Below are 20,618 nucleotides of genomic sequence, written 5' to 3'. Positions count from 1 at the left end.
CTTGCATATCACTAATGAAAAGAGGTGGGAGAGGTAATTATGTATAATAAGTTGAAATGTCATTTTTCGTACTAAACGGGAGTGCCTTTAGTGTTTGTAGAAATGAGAAACCGACGGCCTTCGCTAAAGCTGGGGCTAGTGTAGCTGGGTGCTGGGCAGATGTCGCATCGACCGCTCTGCTGATAAACCTCAATCCTGAGCCCTCACTTAGCTGCCAGGACACCTCTGGCCTCTGCATCCTGCTCTGCTATTCCAGTCTAGGATCCCTGCATTCATCTGTCCGCCGTGTGTCTCAATCCGTGATCTGAAACATCCAGGTTTCGGCTCCCCTGCCCAGCTCTGCCAATGCACCTTTGTCTTGACCTACGCCATCTTCTTCTGAAAGAGAGATGCCGAGCGTCTTCCAGCCGAGAAGGCAGCCTGTCGGGGCAGAGAGCAGCTCCTTTTGAGATTGCCTTTTAGAGCTCCAGCCTATGGACTGTGAGGGTCCCGATTCTAGTTGTAGTTCTGGTCACAGCAGCAGGGCACTCCACTAATTGAGTCCATTCTGGTTTGTGGCCAGTTGTTGGCTAACACCAGGCCCAGCTCTTCTAACTGTGGATCTCCCTTAAACAGAGGGTGCTGCTTTTGGTAAGCATCCGAAGAAGTGGGCTGTAGCCCACGAAAGGTTATGCTCTAATACATTTGTTAGTCTCTAAGGTGCCACAAGTACTCCTGTTCTTTTTGCTTTTGGTAAGGTGGCTAGTGCACAAATGGACACGGTGTGCCAATGGTAATTACTTGTGCCATCTTAGCCTCTCCTGATTGTGCCAATGGCCCAGGTCTGAGCTCACCTATCCGTAGGGCGGATTGTTGAGCAGCCAGACCTCCTTGCATAAAGCAAGCGACTTGCAGAGTCCATGACACCCCGTGGCAGTGAGTAAATCAGTTACACTTGCAGGGCAATCGTTCCTACCCTACCTGAAGGAAGGGACCACGGTGCTTTCTCAGCTGTCCCTGCTGCGTATGTCACTGAGCGCTGAGTGAAGGGTGGCATGTGACAGCTTTCCATGGGAAAAAGCAGTTTTATTTATCCCTGATCAGTTGATATGATCTATGACAACAAGATCCAGGTTTGTGAGTGTGTGGGTGGGTGGAAGAAATGGAAATTCTTGAGTTTCAATCCCAGCTCCTTGGGCAAGTCACTGCATCTGCTTCTGCCTCTATTTGCCCATCTGTGAAATGGGGACAATGCTTTACTGCGTGTTGGCTGTAGAAGTTGGTTAGCTAACTCTCGTATGGTGTTGAACATGCTTCGTTGTGCTCCGCAGGTGCCAAGTTGTAAATCATTGGCGGGATTCACTTAAATGACAAATAAAAACACCGTAAAGGTGAACTGGGGCTCGTGCTATTTAAACCACCGGGACCTGTGGTTCAGGTGCCTGCGTTTTCTCTCCCTGCCGTAGCTGGTTACGTCACTGACACCTTGACCCTTGGCAGCGAAAGTGGCTCCTGTCTCTGCTATGGGTGCTAGCAGCAGCGGTAACAGAGAACACAGACTGCAGGGGGTCTGGGCTCTGGTCAGGGTAGGCGAGTGCCGGGAGGAATTGGTTTGAAAGAACTCTCTGTGACTTCCTATGACTTGGGGGCAGTTGATCTTCTTGTGGCTCAGTTTCCCCATCTGGAACGGAAGGGGCGCTAGTGCTCGTAAAGTGCTTTGTGAGCTCAGGAAGGAAAGATGTGGTGGAAGCGCTGGGAATTATTACCTTTTAATTAGAAACTTAAACCCGTTGGCCTTCAACAAGGGGATCCTCTGGTTGCTGTTCGCTATTGAGTTCCCCCTGCAAGAGGAGGTGGGCTTCCATGCTGTCATTGGTGACTCACCGCCCCCCCTCAGTGTTTGCAGACACTACTTCAAATGCAATTTGTCTCAAAGCACTCACAATGGAGAGAACACCCGGGGTTTGTACAACCGGGCTCTGAGTTTCCAAACACATGAAAAAGAACAGCGTGAAATGTCCTTGGCTTACTTTCGAGAACAACAGTCTAGACATATGCATTGTTGTACAACTGATCGGTTCAAATATCCTCATCTCCGCTGCAGCGACAAAAACATTTCTGATTTCACCATTCCCCCTCCGAGACTAATGAAGACTCTTTGTATCTTCTGACACTCGCATCCCTAGCAGCTGGTAAGAGCTTTCTTCCATACCGATCACTCGTGCATTGGCCCCTGGGGTGGGGTATGGACTAAATGAGCTAGCACACCTCCTCTATTGCTATCGTCTGTGATTCTGTAGTGAATCAGAGCCAAATTCATCCCTGGTGTGACTCCATGGACGCTGGTGGAGAAATTTGGCCCTTTTGTACCTTGCCTAGGTAACGCTGCGGCCCTAAGTGCTGTTGTATTGAGACGCTGGCTCTGTCACGATTGTACTGTGGCTGTGTGATTTTGTTCCGCAGGACAGACCTTTGCAGGGGGTAACCAACTGGGTTTGTGGCTGATTCAGATTATAAGGGTGTAGTGGAAGGAAAGCTATCAAAGTTAACAGACCTGTTTTTTGTTGATCTGATTTCAAAAAGCTGAATCCTCGATTGGGGTGGAACAGTAATAGGTGCAGCTGGGGTGGGCTGGGGATTTCTGCGTTTTAATCCTGGGCCGCGCTACGCTGGCCTGAGCCCCAGAGCACCTGGAAAGCTGCTGTTTCCCACACTAACTGCCAGCATCTCCAAGGAGCTGTTACTTCATCTGAGAGTCCTGGTGACCACGCCCCCTCTCTGTGCTCCTGCAGCCGTGCAAAGCTCTCTGGTGCACGGCTGAGGATCACGGCCAAAATCCGTAGCTCTTTTATCTGCCTTTTGTCCAGGGCAAATGCTTTGGTGTCTTTCATGGTGCTCAAAATCAAAAACAACAATAAAAAAATGAAACCGAGTCCCAGACCCCAGAGCTGCTGAGTAACCCGCCGAGGGAGCACAGTGCTGGCAGGAGTCATAGAGTTTGATTGCAGGGGAGAAAAATCTTGTCCCTGAACTCAGTGGAGTCCATTCTTTTTGAGACGATAAAGGCTGAATCAACCCCGTGGTAGTTCTCCAATGCAAGCCGGGTGGGCTTTGTCTGCCCTGTGTTGAATCAGATCCATGATGATCTTTGCCCACTGGTGTCTCTTATGTGTCAATTTCAGCTAGTCACTTTCAGGCATCCCCCCCACCCCCCCCGAACCAGGAAGTGTGGTGGCACCTCATTGCTCTGCTGTACAAGGCTCCCAGTCCAGTTCAAATATCGCCCTTGCTCTTCCAGCCCGGACAGCGCAGTTAGGTGCCCCCTTCCTAGAGGGGGTGACTTTTTGCCCTGAAGCCATGACCGCTCCTCTGTGACTTGCATGTGGAGGCGTGTTGAGGATCTCTTCAGGGAGACGTATTGGTGGGGACTCTGGTCCAGAAGGAAAATAATACTTTAGCCTTCTCCTGTGCCTTTCGTCTGAGGATCCCCAAAGGAGTTATTAACGGTAATTGAGGAAAACTCATCTCTCTTCCCCTCCCCCCCCATTCATGAGGCATGTCGCCTACCCATTGCACAAAGGAGGAAAGGAAGCTGGGGACCAGAGAGAATAAGTGACTTGCTCAAGGTCACGCGTGAAGTCCAAGGCATAGATGGGAAATAAAACCCAGATGCTGCCAGACCTCTAACCAGTGGGTAATGCTTCCCCAGAATGAGCTACGCAAGGGAGAACAGGCCACCTGCTTTGAATGGCATGAAAGTGAGGAGTTACATAAGAACATAGGACCGGCCATACTGGGTCAGACCAAAGATCCATCTAGCCCAGTATCCTGTCTTCCGACAGTGGCCAATGCCAGGTGCCCCAGAGGGAATGAACAGAACAGGGAATCATCAAGTGATCCATCCCCTGTCGCTAATAGCCATTGATGGACCTATCATCCATGAACTTATCTTGTTCTTTTTTGAGCCCTGTTATAGACTTCACCTTCAAAACATCCTCTGGCAAGGAGTTCCACAGGTTGATTATGTGTTGTGTGAAGACAACAAAAGTTTAGCGGTGGAGTCCAGCTCTGCTCTGGCAGTTAGTCATCTTGGGCTTTGGCTGTTGTGACACACCTGACGAGTGTCTGGAGAAGGCTGAAAAACAGGGGAGAATTTTGCGATTTTTTTCTTTTTTAAATTCCCTGCTCTCCTGCCTTTTTACTTGTCAAATTTCAGATTCTTCCTGGTTCTCAGTTTACTAGCTGGCTGAAAATCTGTTTGTGTGTGTGTGTGTGTGTGTGCGTGTGTGTGCGTGTGTGTGACATGAACACTTTTGTACAAAACCCCTTCCTTTTTTCAAAAAATATTGAAATGCCACCAAAATTCAAAAATAGAGGAAAAAAACTGACCCGCTCTAAGTGAGAGCATGCAAATTGTGGCCATTCCTTAGTGCACATCGTTGACCTTAGGGGTTACTTTCGCAGTTGGCTGCCTGTTTCCTATACAGCATTTTATAGACCTCTTTTCTTTCCTTCTTCCTTCTGCTCCCTTGAAGAAGTCAGAGATCCCAGGCCCCTTTCCTGCTATAGCTGCTGGGATAGCATTTGGCATGTGCCAGCATGACATCACATGCTGAGATGATTGGCTGGTGTCCGAGCTAATTGGATGGCGCGGTGTCCAAGGACCAAAGCTGCATTCATTGGTGGTGCCGCCATGGCTGGATGGAATTTGTCCTTTGCAAAAATTAAGAGTAAAGTTAAGTGGTAAATATTTGATTTTTTTCATCAATGAATTTTTGCGTGAAGGGATCAGTGGCTTAATGGTAATTTACCAAAGGCAAATAAGGAATTTTCTTGGGGGTTAGCAAGACAGACACATTTCTTCTGCCTCTTTAGTCTAATGTGTTTTGTTTATTTGAATGAAAACTGCTTAGAAGCCCAGCAGCGTTGACTGCAGGATGTGGGGATTAGACTAGATGACCCTTGCAGTCCCTTCTAACCCTATGTTCTGTGATTCTCTGACAGCCCTTACATACATTGAGTGCCAAGGACAGTCTTTAAAACCAAAGTCCTGTCTACCCTGAGCTGGTGTTAGTCCCCAGGGCCTTCTTTCTTAAGAGAAAATGATTTGCTCTCTTGTTTTTGGCCACCGTTTTCTGTCCTGGCTTTGTTCTTTTTTGAACAAAAGTTACATAAGAACATAGGACCGGCCATACTGGGTCAGACCCAGTTGTTGTTCCTAGGTGGTTGCAATTCTCCACCCCAGAGATAGCTGCATTTCAGGCGTGCTCTGCATATACAGTTGGTGAAATGCTTTGAAATGAAAGACTTTATGAGCAAAATTTTCAAAATTGCCTAAAGCCCAGGTATTTAAAGGTATTTAGGGGTTGCCATGCTCGGGGTTGCAATGCCAGTCTCATTTTCAAGTGATTTAGGAGCAATCAACTACCAATGGGTTTTTTGGCTTCTAAGTGCCTAAATCCCTTTTGAAAATAAGAGGCTCCTAAATCAGTTAGGCATTGCAATGCTGAGCACAGCAAGGCCTAACTATGTTTAAAATCTAGAGTTTTAAAACGTGTTTTTTTCCCAACCAGCTGCAGTGAGAAGCCAAAAAGAAGAGCGAGTAACTTTTTCCTCTGCAGAACTACTCAGACTGATTTTTTGTTTTCTTCTAAGCAATTAACTGATTTCTATTTATTTCCAACTTAAAAAAAAAAAAAAACCCCAACGGTGCAGATTTTGCTGTAGGTTCAGAATGTAGCTGAGCCATTAATGTTAACGGCCTTTGCATCAGGCCCATTACTGACAAGCGTGGTCCAATGTTGAGTGTATCAGATCGTCTGACGAGCTCGGTTCTGTTCTTGACTCTGCGCTGACTTGCTGTGTGACCTTGAGTCAGTCACTGCCCCTCTCGGTGCCTCGTTTACGCTGGGGGTGAAATGGGAGTAAATATTAACATGCAGTTGTGAAACGCAGTGAGATCTTCCTCATTTCGAAGCTACGGGTCAGATATTCCCTGTTGTGCTAACACGAGAGTCTTTGCTCCCCTTCTTTTGTCTATATGAAATGTGATGAGCATTTTCAGTAGAAAGGGTCTAATCCTCACCTGATGTAGATCACCGTAGGGCCATTAACTTCAGTGGCCCTTTGCTGATTTACCCCAGCTAAGGATCTGGTCTAGTATTGTAGAAACTGCCTCAAATTAGTCTTAAATTCCTAATATTCTCTTCCTCCTTTGCAAGCCCCTCCCCCCCAAATAAATTAAGCTGGGAAATATTTTGGGTGGGGAAGGGCACAAGGTCAGAGTTAGGATGTAGAGATTCCCTTCTCTGTCCAGCCAGTCAGTTGGGAGCGGTGTGCTCTGAGAAGGTTAACAATGGAGCAGCTGTTGCAGCCTGGACAGTAATTGTCTTTTTAGGAACTGTGAGGCAGCCAGTGCACCTCGAAGAAATGTGCGGCCGCCTTTGTGCCGTTTCCTGCCGACCCCACCAAGTGCTTTTGCTTGGAAAGAGCCGCGACTCAGATCTGACAAGTTTTGTGGGAATGTCAAGCAGCACATGTGGTTCTTGCTAGTCCTTTCCCCTCTCTTTACACCCCTGCCTTCTCTCGCCACGCCCCAAAACACTGGCGTCTCCAGAGAAGTTCCAGGCGTATTAGTCACATCTTGCGAGAGGTTTTAGCACTGTCTTGTTTTGACAGCGACAATGAAGAAGGGTTTTCCAGGCAAATGCTCAGAGCCTGCCGTTGCAGAGGAGGGGATATGTGTGTGTTCGATGAGCTTTCCTTGCAGGACACTGAAATGCTTTTCTTGGCTAAGCGACACATGTTTTGCTACCAGGGTGGTGGAAGAAAGGCGGGGGGTGACGGCGGAAGGAGCAATGAAATCTTGCACCTTATGGCAAACAGCTTTCGCACTAATCCTTCCAACCCGAGGCGGTTTTTGCTGTAGTTTTTTTTTTTTTAAAGTTGTCAGTGCTGTTTTTAATCCCTGTCCATAATAAAGTCACGCAGTGTTAACACAGACAGCAGCAGGGCAGCTAAAGTTGCAGATGTGCTGTAGGCTCTGCTTGTTATTTGGGGATCTTGTGGATGAGGAGAGAACTCCAACGACGCCCTGAACAGCCCAACCACATTTATTTAGATGCTTAACTCTGTGTCAGAATCCAGCTAGGAACATTTTAAGCAATTAAGTCTCATCACCTCCTGGGAGGGAGGTCTTGGAGGTCAGCAGTGTGCCCTCGTTGCCAAGAAGGCCAACGGCATATTGGGCCGCATTAGTAGGAGCATTGCCAGCAGATCGAGGGAAGTGATTATTCCCCTCTATTTGGCACTGGTGAGGCCACACCTGGAGTATTGCGTCCAGTTTTGGGCCCCCCACTACAGAAGGGATGTGGACAAATTGGAAAGAGTCCAGCAGAGGGCAATGAAAATGATCAGGGGGCTGGGGCACATGACTTATGAGGAGAGGCTGAGGGAACTGGGGTTATTTAGTCTGCAGAAGAGAAGAGTGAGGGGGGATTTGATAGCAGCCTTCAACTACCTGAAGGGGGGTTCCAAAGAGGATGGAGCTCGGCTGTTCTCAGTGATGGCAGATGACAGAACAAGGGGCAATGGTCTCAAGTTGCAGTGGGGGAGGTCTAGGTTGGATATTAGGAAACACTGTTTCACTAGGAGGGTGGTGAAGCACTGGAATGGGTTACCTAGGGAGATGATGGAATCTCCATCCTTAGAGTTTTTAAGGCCTGGGCTTGACAAAGCCCTGGCTGGGATGATTTAGTTGGCATTGGTCCTGCTTTGAGCAGGGGGTGGGACTAGATGACCTCTTGAGGTCTCTTCCGACCCTGATATTCTATGTACAGGGGATGCTTCAGCCTTCACTCCAGTGCATCCACCTCTAGGGTAGAATTCAGTGACAGTTTAGCAGCACACAGCAACATTACAAAATGGCTTAGGGCAGCTAATAAAAAAGAATAGTGTAGCCGTTTAAGCTACAGGGTAGAGTATTTACATTGGTGGAACGTAAATTACCTGAGGTGGTTATTTGACAGGTTATTCCATTTCATCTTCCCAGATAGGTATTCTGGCTAACACTGCTGCTCTGTTGCAAAGTATGAGGGGATCTTTAATGACCACCTAAAAGACAGCACAGAGCCCTCTATCTCCATGATGGGGCATTGGCTCAGTGTTGATCCAGAATGAAGAGCACCGCCAGCTGATTCACTAATCCTGCTTCCTCCAACACCTACATTTTCCTAGGAAGAGAGATTGGAAAGATTGGGATTGTTTACTTTGGCAAGGAGATGAACAAAAAGATACACACACGGTAAACGTATATACAATAAAGAATAGCCTACAGAAGGAAGATTGGGAGCATCTGATCTCCTGTCTCATGCTACATGAGCAAGGCAATGTTGAATGAAATTAAAAGGTGGGAAATTCAAAACTAGGAATATACTTTGTCCCCCAGTGCAGGATTCAGCCTCAGAAATAGCAGCGATAGACTTAAAAATAGGGATAGCCAAGGATTGCACCTCCCGGTGGAAAGGACCTTCCCTAGTGCAAAGATCTCAGTCGCTGACGCATGTCCCACACTCCTAGTTACCAGAGAGTCCTGGGTGTATTAGCTAGCCAGATTTCAGGACAGGCATTGTTTCTCGGGGTTAAGTCATGTAATCTCCTCCATCCAAGGCAGCAGTTTATTTCATGTGCAGCTATGACTTGGGCCCTGCCGGTCTGGGCAACATTCCTTTAAAGCTGTATCCGTGGCCGTTACGTTTGCAAGCTGCACACCCCGTTTGATGAAGAAAATACCATGTATGTGCACGCGTCTCGCTGCATGAAGTCTTGTGGACTGATCCCTGGCTTAGCGCACACTGCCTTCCCTGTGTGCCAGGGCTGGGTGAGCCACTGCTCAGTGCATTAGCTCCAGCCTTTTCCTAGATGGATGTGCTGGATTTCCAACAAAGACAGACAAAGTCGGAAGTCTAGGGTCGTTCAGCACACAGGGCTGTGCTCCATGACCCGGCCTGCTGTGCTCAGCTCCATATACGGCCAAGAAATGGAACAGGAAAAGGGAGCGCAGCTTGAATACCAGACATACGATACATTCCTCAGGGCTGCACGCCTGGAACTCTCTCTCCGCAGAAAATGGACTTTGCGTTGCCATTAATGCAGAACGTGAACTGTGTAACGCTGAGAGAGAAGCCAATGTTCTGAGCGCTGGCTCCAGGGAACGCATTGTCAAACGTAAGTTAATTTATTTTCTGTGAGCTTTTCGGGGCCGATTGTCCTGCAGTTTGCAGGGACTCTTGTCTAACTGCAGAGTAGCCCTGCTTGCAGCTTCATTAATTCTGTTGTCTTGCCTCCCTTAAAAATCAATCTGATTCGTCATCCCCCTTTAAATTATATTTTCCCAGAACTGCCTCTTCCTGTTGGCAGTGGGTGGAGGGGGAGGAAGGGACTCAGTCCAGAGATGATGTCAGTCATGATCTAACTTGAATCTTCCTTTGCTTAGGTCTTGAGCTTGCAAACACTGGATTGGCTTTACACATGGGACTAGTCCAGTTGAACTCAGCAGACGGATTGGACGTGTACATTAGTGTTTGCAGCTTCAAGGCCTTAATTGGCAGGCCCAGGCATTGGCTGCACCGTGCAGAAGCAGACGTTGGGGGTGCGGGTCAGACCTGCACCCCAAAGTACAACCCCAGCATTCTGGAGCACTGGGTTCCTGGGGTTTGGTCTGGACCCATCTTGTGAGAATCAACGGGATGGAACAGGCCAGTCCTTCTTTTCCCCGCCTCTGTCACTGGCTGGTCACCCGCAAATGCAACCCCTTAAATGACGTTATGGAGTCCAACTGCCAGGTTAGACCATGTGGCTTCCTCGCCTATTTGGAAGCCAAATTGTGGTTCTGAAGCTTCACCAGTCAGTAATTTGGCAGCGTGACTTCGCTGCCCTGGATGTTGCCCAACGTACGCTGGGGCCGCTTGGAAGGAAGATGTTTGGAACCTGCTGTATTTCTGCACACACCTGGCACGGTTGTTTGTGCTTATGGTACTGTCAGAGCCTCCTGCTGGCTTGTCTCCTAAATTCCATCTGTGTTTAATGGGGAGCCAACAGGTCAGCGGGGGCTGAGCTTGGGGCATTGGTCAGGCTGGCCCTTCTGCATTTTAATTGTAGCCTTGATTTTCCCCAGAAGTGGGTGGGTCGTTGGATGGAGTTTTATTCGTGAAAAAACAAGACACGGATTCACACTAATTACCCAACCTCCTCAGGCACCTGTGTGCACAACTAACGGGCAAGGCTGAAATCTAGTCGGGGTTTAATGGCACCGCTTTGCCCAATAGCGTAACCGTGTGAAGCTAACTTGAAACGTTCTCCCCTGTGGAGAAGCGAGTGGGCGGAACCAGGCTGACCTCGCCCCTGCGGCGATGGGGAGGGCCGAAGGGGGCAAGCGTGTTTCTGTCGAGCCGTGGCAGCGCCCTGGCTGGTGCGAAGTTGACGTTTCATCAGCCAAAGTGGAAGTAGATGGACGTAGGCCGTGAAACGTGCAAGAAGATCAGGCAATCCACCCCCTTGTGCAGCTTTCATCTAGGAGGATCCTGAAGAGCTTTACAGACCCAGGGCCAGATTCTGAACTGACTTACACCCGTGGAAATCGGGAGTAAGGCTATGCGAGTCAGTGGAGTAACCCCTCGATCAGTCGGGTCTGTGTGAGACTGCGAGACACTCCGTGCATAATGGATGGAGGCAGCGACTCACTTGCTACAGAAAGTAGCCGCTTGCCTCCCTCCTTGGCGACAGCAGTGGGACCATTACTGTCGCAGGGGCGGGGCTTGGGCAGCTGTCCTATTATTATTATTATTTATTATTATTATAATTGTATTGCAGTAACACACACAGCCTTCAGTTGATAGGGGCCCCATTGGGCTGGGCGCTGTTCAGACCGAGAGAAGACACGTTCCTGTCTGAAAGGCCTACGCTCTAGAGAAAGTTCTGAGATGGGACCTACTCCCAGCCTAGCTGGACTGATCAGAGGTAAGGGGCAGAGGAAGCCTTGGGAACCTGACCCTTCCTGGCGCAGTGACATCTCCTGCAGGCGTTGCCAAAGCACCACTGAATCTTCTGCGGTCGGATTTGCATCCATGTCTCCTTCTCTGAATATCCACTAGGGCTGTTCTCTTAAGCTGGCTCCAGAATGTTCTTCAGAGGTCTCTCAGAATACACCTTGGTATCTGTGCCATGTTCCTCCCCACGAGACTGGGCCGAACGTTTTTATTTTATTCTTTTAAATCGGGGGGAAAAATGTGTCAAAATTGTTTCCATTTTTAAAGCTTCCCATTTTCATCCATTTTCGTTTTTAAAAAATATTTCACTTTTTTTTTATCAAAGCGGTTACTGATGTGGTTCTCTGTTGTTTGTGAGATGAAAAATGTTAATATATTTAGTATCAGAGGGGGAGCTGTGTTAGTCCGGATCTGTAAAAAGCGAGAAAGAGTCCTGTGGCACCTTATAGACTAACAGACATATTGGAGCGTAAGCTTTCATGGGTGAATACCCATTTTGTCAGTTAATATTCTAAATATTAAATATTAATATATTTGACACTTTCAGTGAAAATGCTCGAAAAATGAACATTGTTGAAAAAGTCAGCTTTTTTGAGAAAAATCTTTCATTTCCCCCCAAAGGGCATTTTTTGATGATTTTATTTTGTACTAAAAGGTTGAACCGGCTCTTGGTGCTGGCGGATAGGAGATCTCTAATGAGGAGATGAGGTGGCTGTTTAACTGCAAACATTCCTTTCTGCTAACCTTTCCACCGTCCTTCCCTATTTCTTGAATGGACTATGAAAGTACTCGAGGGATTAGAACTGTGCAGCTGTGTCGAGATCCCATCTGTTTCTATACTTGACTTTCACGTTGTAGAACATCACTTTGTTCTCCACGGTTGTTTTTCGTATAAAAGCAAGCGTGTTGTTCGGCATCTGAAATAGTTGCTCCTTTGGGCCATGTTATAATAGGAGGATGTTTCATTATGACAGCTTCCAACATTGCATGGAGGCAAAGACCTTTTACACACGCCGCGAAAAAAGCAACAAACATGCCTTGCTCAGATCTTTGAGCCTCTGTCTTACCAAATGTGTGTCTGTGTCTGTGTTCCGTAAGCTGTGTTTTGCAACAACTGCTGGAAATTATCCAGAGAAGCTAGTAGAGGATTTTGTGACAGTCGAAGAAAGAGGAGTGAAGGTCAAATTCACATTAATGAAAGCTTCCGTCACATGCTCGTAATGCCCCTCCCATCCCACAGCTGGGGTTATTTAGAGGCAGGAGAAGTGAAGGAAATTTTGCCTTCCAGATGTGCAGGCTTCAAAGTTATCCTCCCTTTGAATGTGTGGCAAAGTCTTTAGTTCTCCAGAGTCAGGTGTGGGTGTGAAAGAGAATATTATTTTTGAATTGTTAGTGGGACAAAACTGAGAAGAAGCGACTCCTTCACTGTGGCTCCGATTCAGCGAACCACTTAAGCACAGGCTTAATATTAAACACGAGCTTTGCCAAATCTGGGTCTTAATGATGCTCTTCAGGCCTGATCCAGTCAGATGACACTCGTTGATTTCACTGCCTTTGGATCTGCCCTTTAGATCTTGGGAAGGTGGAGATTAAACTTTGTACGGTTGTGGATCAGGCTTCTGGAAAAGTCATGCTTTAGCGCTCTATGCGTCTCATTTTCCCTTTCTGTAAAATGGGAATAAGACTTAACTCCCACGGTCACTGTTCTTATGTCAAAAATCTACTCCACTCGTTCAGTATGGAAAACAAATAGGTGGCAAATATTTTTGAGAAACTTCATTTGTTTTTCATCCAAAATGTTTTTCTTGGCAAAAAATTCCAATCAACACAAAAATATGTCCACCGTTACCTCACAGCGGTATCAGATCTATTGCATTTGTCTCCTAAATATAGTGAAATACTGTCTTGCTGCTATTCATATGGCAGGATGGCCATAAAGCCCCTGACCAGGATCAGGCCCTATTATTATTGAGGAATTCTGCAAAGCGGATATTGGGAATAATTGCAGCACGTTCTGTGCTGCCATTGCTTCAACCATCATTCATAGATTATTTTTTTAAGGCCAAAAGGGTGTGATTGCCACCTGTTAATAAGATGCTATATTTTAATATTACTTTTCATTGGGGGCACTTAAACTGCTTCACAAAAATTAATTTAGCCTCATGGCATTTCCATGGGGTAGGAATGCATTGTACCCATTTCACCAGTGGGGAAACTGAGGCACGGAGGTTCCCAGCAGTTCATGGGCCAGTAGGGCACAGAACCAAGGTGTCCTGACTCTGCAGTCAGCTGGTCTAACCTCTGACCTCAGTTGTCTGCTCCAACCTCTAAGCCTTGTGGGCTAAGTCTCATCCCTCCTTTTAGCAGCTGCACTTTGTGATGCCCAGTTGCTCACCCTGGAGAGTGGCTTTATAATGGAGATGGAGGCCATGAAGCCAGTTCTCTTGGGTATTCAGCATTTTGAGGATACTGACATCAAACAGTTGGATACATGGGAGTGAGAGCATCCCGGGGACACCTTTACACCAGGAGAACATACTGGGCCTTGTTGGACTTGCCAGCAGTCGTGGTGTCCTCCTTTCCCAAAGCTGAATCGTTCCTCCTATGTCTGAGGCCCAAGCGAGCTTTTCTTCACCTGTAGGCATGCCCTCTGGCTTTCCTCCTACTTGCATTGTCTTCACCAAACCTACTTCCTGTCCATGAATGGCTTCATTTCCTGAAGCGCCTCTTGCATTCCGCCAGGGTGGTGATGGGGATACAGGTTGCAGGATGTTCTGCTCTTACTTCTTCTCTCTGATTTGCAGGGTTCCCCTTCCCCAGCGTCATAGAGTCAGCAGTGCTTTCGTTTCCATGCAGTTATCTTCACTTTCTTAAAGGACAGTACCAGTAATCCGTTTCCATTTCCCACAGGCTCCTTGGGAGCATGGCTGATAATGCATAAAGTTTCACACCGTCTTGTGGAAGGGTGCAAGGGCTACACGTGACCGAGAGGTGGTGTGGTATTGTGCAGGGGTTCTTAACCTGGGGGTCACGACCCCCAGGAGAGTCCCAAAGGGGGTCACAACCATCCTCCTCTTCCCATGTTGCTAAATGGCAGGAGGGTGAGTTCCAGGGGGTCCTGATATGGAAAAGGAGGGTCTTTTCCCACTCCCTGGGACCCTACAGGTTTACTTGGTGCCATTAACGGTTGTAGGACAATATGCCAGGCAAAGCGGAGGGGTGGAAAAGGAACCATAGAGTGAAGAGGGAAGCAAGAGGCCTTGCTTGTACTCTCAAGAGCACAGAGTCAGCGAGAGACGCTGTTGGCCCTAGCTTTGTTGACTGGTTTTGAGCAGCTGCAAGGGTTGGGAACAGTCCTTAAAACCCATTTGAAACAATTCCAGTGCAAAATACAGAGGGAGAATGGTCTCATGGCCAAACTCCTATGACCTGGGATGAGTACTGTTTCCACAGACTCCCCCCCGGGTGAATGTGAACAGGTTTGAGGTTCTGATTTTCAGCACCCCCGAGCACCAGCTTCTAAAATAACCGAATCTGGCCTTTATTACTGCAGTATCTGAGTGCCTTACAAGCTGCAGTGTGTTTGTCCTTCCAGCACCCCGGAAGGTAGGGCAGTGCTGTTATCCCCATTGTACAGGTGGGAAACTGAGGCACAAAGTGACCTCCCGGGATCACACCGGACGTTTATGGCAGAGCAGGGACTCGAACTTGGGTCTCCCACATCCCAACTTCCTGGAGCATCTTTCCTGGGAGCCCCCCCTTGAGTTCAGCTGCCCTTGCGGGTGCTCAGCACACTTGCAGAATCAGGCTTCTGCCATGTAGCTGTTGCAAAGGTCCTCAGCGGGGTTTGTGGAATTTAATCCATGAATGTTTGTAAAATGCTTTGAGAGCCCAAGGTGGAAGGCAAGGTACGTACTGTTACTATTTTATATCCTAAGCAAGCTTCTCAGGGCCAGACTGGCTTCAGCCCCCCTTCTGTCCAGAATGAGTTAGAACTTGGTGTGACGCCATGATCTTTCAGCGCTCCTTGGCCCCTGCCAACCAAGCAGTATAATAGGCCAGATTAGCAGAAGTGACGTTTAAATTTAGCTCTGAACGTGGTGTATGTAGACGGGCCCAGAGACAGATGAACTCACTCTCTGTTCAGATTCATTCTACCAAATGCCACCCCCTCGTTCACATCTTCTTGCCTCCAAGGCAGCGAGAGGTGGTGAAACTGTGATCATAAATTTATCACTGAGCTACGACAGCAGTCCTATATTTTACCTGAGCTGTAAAAAGTAATCAAGAGGGTTGAGCATCTCCTTCGTTTAACACAAAATTAGGGACATGACACAAATCCGTATTATTAATTTTTTTGGTAAATTTCAGAGACCATTTGATTGTCAGATTTTTAGAAATGAATCAGAGTTAGTCTTACAAGAAACAGTCGATGGTAACCTGAAATTGAAATCCCCTCTCCCCCCTGCCTACTGAAAGCTCTTCCCTTTTGAACTTTCAGTTTAATTTAATATACCAGACTGGATATTCCTGCCTAGTGAAACATTCGTTACAGGTAATACAGGCAAAAGGTTCCTATTTCAGATAAAGCTTTAGAGCTGACTTGATCACTGCTCGGCATTAGTCTGTCCATGTCATTTCCTTGTGCGACATTCCCGGCACTATAGAAATGACAGAAGTGAGCAGCGGATTTTAATTTCGAGCAGTCTGTCTGTAAGCCTGGTGGGCAACTCTAAGTCTTGCTGACATAGATTCACAGATTCCAAAACCAGAAGGGACAATTGCGATCATCCAGTCTGATCTCCTGGATAACGCAGGCCAGAGAACTGCCCCAAAATAATTCCTGGAACAGATCTTTTAGGAAAAAAAACATCTGCTCTTGATTTCAAAATGGTCAGTGATGGAGAATTCTTGGTAAATTGTTCCAAGGATTAGTTACTCTCATCGTTAAAAATTTACACCTTATTTCCAGTCTGAATTTGTCTAGTTTCAACTTCCAGCCGTTGGATCATGTTAGATCTTTCTCTGCTAGACTGAAGAGCCCGTTATTAAATATTTGTTCCACATGTAGGTGCTTATAGACTGTAATCAAGTCACCCCTTAACCTTCTCTGTGTTAAGTTAAATAGATTGAGCTCCTTGAGGCTCTAACGATAAGACAAGTTTTCTAATCCTTTAATCATTCTCGTCGCTCTTCTCTGACCCCTCACCAATTTAACAGCGTGTGACTGTTGTATCGTGTGCTACACTTTGGTCTTCAGCCATGCGGCCTTGGCCATTGTCTGCTCTTCTGTGTTCCTAAGTTAAGCAAGGATAAGCCTGGCCAGTAATTGGATGTTGGACTCTGAGAGTCCGAAGCTGCGGGAGATGTTCTTGGGAATGATGACTCCGCAAATGGTGCTGTTTCTATACTAACTCAGAGAGACATGTCCAAAAGAGACAGTGGGGTGGGTGGGTGTGGTGTTGGCGGTGCAGCTTTTCAGAGGACTAGTTAAAAAACCACCCCAATAATTGCTGTCATTAAATATCCCATAGCTTTTCACAAGTGAAGGTGGTTATGCTTGGGGTCCTAGCCAAATTTCACTTCACATGAGTAATGATGTGCTTACCTAAAGTACCCCATACAGGTTCAACTGGGTGCAAAATTATTTATTTCCTGCCCCAAACTACTGTGTAATGGTCTGTGTGCTGTTAACAACAAGGGTATTGCACTGCAGAGATTGGATATGTGTTAGTGTTAAGTGCAGTTTAAACACAGCAGTTGTTTTACCATGCTATATAATAGACATCAGAGTATGTTATAGACAGAACTAGTAACTACACTCATAGTTAAGATTGCTGAACACTTTCCATTATAGGACTCTATTTTCAGTTACTTATAAGTTTGTCAAACTTCCACCATTTGATTTCAATTTTTTTCATGCCAGATCTCTGCTTCAGGCTAGTTTTCTCTCACCCCTTAAATGGAGATGTCCTAGAACTGGAAGGAACCTTGAAAGGTCATTGAGTCCAGCCCCCTGCCTTCACTAGCAGGACCAAGTACTGATTTTGCCCTAGATCCCCAAGTGGCCCCCTCAGGGATTGAACTCACAACCCTGGGTTTCAGTTTCAGTTAAAATGGTTCAACACTTTCTGAAGATGAGATTTGGGAAAAAGACATTGTTTTGTCCACGTTAAAAAAAATTCTCAACCATTTTGTTGAGAAGCTCTGGTATCTCTACTTTGTGGGATAGGGACTTGGAAATTCAGCAGAGAGGTCGTCCTGGTATCAGAGATTTGTTTTTTGCTTTTCTGGGTAAAATTTGCACAATTTTGGCCAAGTTATAAGTTCCTGAAAAATCATTTTGCATGTGCCCAGTGGAGACTTGTTAGACTTCGGCAGCTAAACTCTCCAAACATTCTGTGTGTTCTGAGCATGCTCCCTCCTGGGGCTGAGAAGGATTTATTCCGCAGTTGCTTCTCCTGGCTGTTGGTTGCTGCTGGAGCAATAGGCACTGGAACTGAAAGCTGGTGAGGCTCTCTTCTGTGCTCTTGTTGCCTTCACAACTGGTTCCTAACCAACGTGGAGAAGGAGGTAGCTGCCTGGCTGGAATGCAGAGGGGTGAGGGGCAAGGACAGCCTGGAAGAGGGTGCACGTAATAAGGGTTTATAACTTCTACAACAAAGGCCCCACCTGAACTTGGGATTGAACCCAAGATTCCTGAGTCTCCACATTCTTCTGCTTCCAGCAAATAGCTGTGAAACCCGCTGTCGTCGTCCTCTACTGGCTGTTCCACATTGACAGCCTACTACCGGTACCACTTACCCCCCTAGCTCAATTGGCAGTGGCTTGGTATTGTGGATCTATAACCGCCAGTCTCTAGAGTCATTCTTACCCTTTCTCTGACTATTCAGGTCTTTTATACAAAATGGAACCGATTCAGCAGAAAAGATAGAAAGCGATCCCCTCAGAATACCCCATAGCTTAGTGGTTGGGGCTCTCACCTGGATGGAGGGGCAGGGGAGGGAGGTCCGAGTTCAAGTTCATGCTTTGGTTTTGGCTTGGGTTGAGTCACATTTTTATTATATTTATTTTGTTTTGTTTTTCAGAGCTGCTGGCAAACCAAAACATCAGTTATTTGCACAGCACAGCTCTTATTATGATACAGTCTCTGACTACATGATTGCAAACTATTTTTTCCACAGGACATGGACTCATTGAGTGCCCAGAATGTATGGTGCTCATTGAATGGGTAGTTACTTAACATTTCTTTTTATCCTCATTGCTCAATGTATGGCTTTATTTAACGCATATCATCTGAACCCTGCATTGAATGCAAAATTAACTTTTTTCCTATGCTGCTGTCACCAGAATAGCTGAATACATCACAAACATGAATGAATGTACCTTCGCAATGGCTAGGCAGTGGTATTCTCTCCATTTTTCAGATGAGAAATTGGCAAAAGTGTCCACTAATTTTGGGTGCTCAGTCTGAGACATCTGGGGCCTGATTTTTCACAGACGGTATCATTTGTATAGCACTTTGTGTTCAAAGCACAGCTCCAATCAACTTCAGTTGCAGTTGCGAGCGCTCAGCACTTCTGGATAATTTGCTCCAGGTGTTTCAAGCCAGGTGCCCAGAAAATGAGGAGTACACAGTGGCCACACGTGAAAAAAAGTTTGTTTTAAGTTACTTGCCCAGCCTCTCGCCTAGGAGCTCTGTGGCACCTGCAGGGATAGAATTCTCCAGGGTGACATTCAGTTGCCTTAACCAGAAGACCATCCTTTCTCTTCCTGTAATCCCCTGCCTTGTTCACTACTCACCTGTCCACTTCTGCAACCAATGTGGCGGGGACCCTACGGACGCCCTTCCCTACCCGACCCGGATGAATGACCAAATCGCTATCCATTTACCAGCCCTAAATACATCCGCAAATAATTGGCTAAACAATGCTGTGTCTCAGTGTTTTTGTTCCCCTGTCTCGCAATAGGACCGCCAGGCAGTGTGATAAATGGACTGACAGCTGGAGCTGGTTTTACTGGGGCACGTATTGGTTCCTCTGTTGCTGTTTTGTAATTTCTTGCAGCGTGACATTTATAAACTAAAATGCTGCTTCCCCAAAGTATCAAAGGAAATAAGGCCACTTTTCACCACAGACATAAAAGGCTTCTAATGTACAAGTGCAGCAAGCACCACTGTGAAGAACAAAGCCGACAGCTCATCACGTCTGATGCCTTTTAAGTTTATGCCTCCTTTTTCACTTCCAGACTGTCTCCTGGAGCTTGAAGGCTTCAGTGATTGCCTCACCAAGAATTGCCGGAGGAAGAACTCTCTCTAACTTTTAAATGCCTCTTTTAATTTTCCTAAATCAACCTAGTGTCCAGGCCAAATTCCAGTTTTGGTGACCACATTCGACTTAATTTAATTCCTTTGCCGGTTTCAGTTGCGCTCAGTATCCTTCTTGGCTTCCAGTGCTTCCCTGTTGGTCAATGCTGCTTTGTGGTATTAAAGAGTTGCTGTTTTATTCCATGCATGTAGCTGCATTCCTGTGGTAGCTTGAAGTGATTCCTGCATGCATATATGAGTTCCCATGCACTCTCAACTTCCATTGATGTAGGTAGGAGCTAAGATGCTCAGCCTTGGCGGGACTGGTCCTGTCAACAGCGCTGCATGCATGCTTGAAGTTAGGCACAGGCCTATGGTGTGTGAAGCATTTTGGAATCTCTGAGGATGAAAGCCACCACATCGATGGAAGTTGTTAGTCTATGCCACCTGTAGCTACCATATGCTGGGAGTGGCCTAGTGCATAGAGTATGGGACTCATGAGACCCGGATTCTGTTCCCACCTCTGCCACTGGCCTGCTGGGTGACTTTGGCCAAGAAACAGCCCCTCTCGGTGCCTCAGTTTCCCCATCTGTAAAATGGGGATAATGAAACTGACCTCCTGCGTGTTAACCGCTGTGAGTTCTAGGGATGCAAGAGTTAGGCCTTGTTATTTCTCTAGGGGCAGTATTGTGGCAGCTGTTAATCTTCTACCGCCAGCACTGGAAAAACATTTCTATTTTCATAGCTGTGCCAAATGGGGCCACGTTACTTTCCTGTGCTGACAGCAGTGGATCCCACTACTAAAGTGTTGGCATCAGCAAGAGAAAAATGATCCAGGAAAGGAAAAAAGACCCAAGGAGGGAAGAGAAATTGAAAAAAAACAATCAGCTTCAATGAAAACTTGGTGAGAGACGAGGCACAAGGGGGAAAGGGGCAGGCAGAGGGAAGAGACACCGGACTGGGTTGGTGCGTTGGCCTTTTAACCCTTGCAGATGCTGCTTTGTCTATTTAATTCACGAGTTGGGTGGGTCTCAGGTCTGACCCCTGGTGGACAGGTATCTCTGTTGCAAAGCCACTGTGCAGTTTGGTATTGTTGGCAGCCTCTGCTCTGTAGAGGCCTAGGAGTTAGAGTATGTGAGTGTGGAGGGGTATTATTCAACAAGAGATGCTCTCCTGGTAGACTTGGCTGTCTCTGTCCACTGCTTTTTGTTTGGCAGCTTTCAGGGGAGCTAAGACAAATGCACTATCAATCCTCCCTGACAGACAGGCTTTGGGATATTGGTGCCGTA

The 20,618-nt window shown here is 46.9% G+C and overlaps 1 protein-coding gene across 17 annotated transcripts in view; it reads left to right on the top strand.

Annotated features, from left to right (window-relative positions):
* LPP (LIM domain containing preferred translocation partner in lipoma) overlaps positions 1-20,618 on the top strand; it is a 438,751-nt gene that overhangs the window by 74,512 nt on the left and 343,621 nt on the right. The window contains exon 1 of one of the 17 annotated variants that reach the window (XM_065557548.1): positions 8,565-9,204. The exons of 13 other annotated variants lie outside the window; for them this stretch is intronic. The gene's annotated coding sequence lies outside the window, so the exon portion shown is untranslated. Of the gene's footprint in view, positions 1-8,564; positions 9,205-17,079; positions 20,234-20,618 lie in introns of those variants that run through there. 3 more of the 17 variants (XM_065557536.1, XM_065557549.1, XM_065557543.1) reach the window with 3 other exon arrangements.

This window comes from Chrysemys picta, chromosome 9 (genome assembly GCF_011386835.1).
Source record: "Chrysemys picta bellii isolate R12L10 chromosome 9, ASM1138683v2, whole genome shotgun sequence".
Lineage (NCBI taxonomy): Eukaryota > Metazoa > Chordata > Testudines > Emydidae > Chrysemys > Chrysemys picta.
This window is presented reverse-complemented; position numbering and strand designations above follow the sequence as displayed.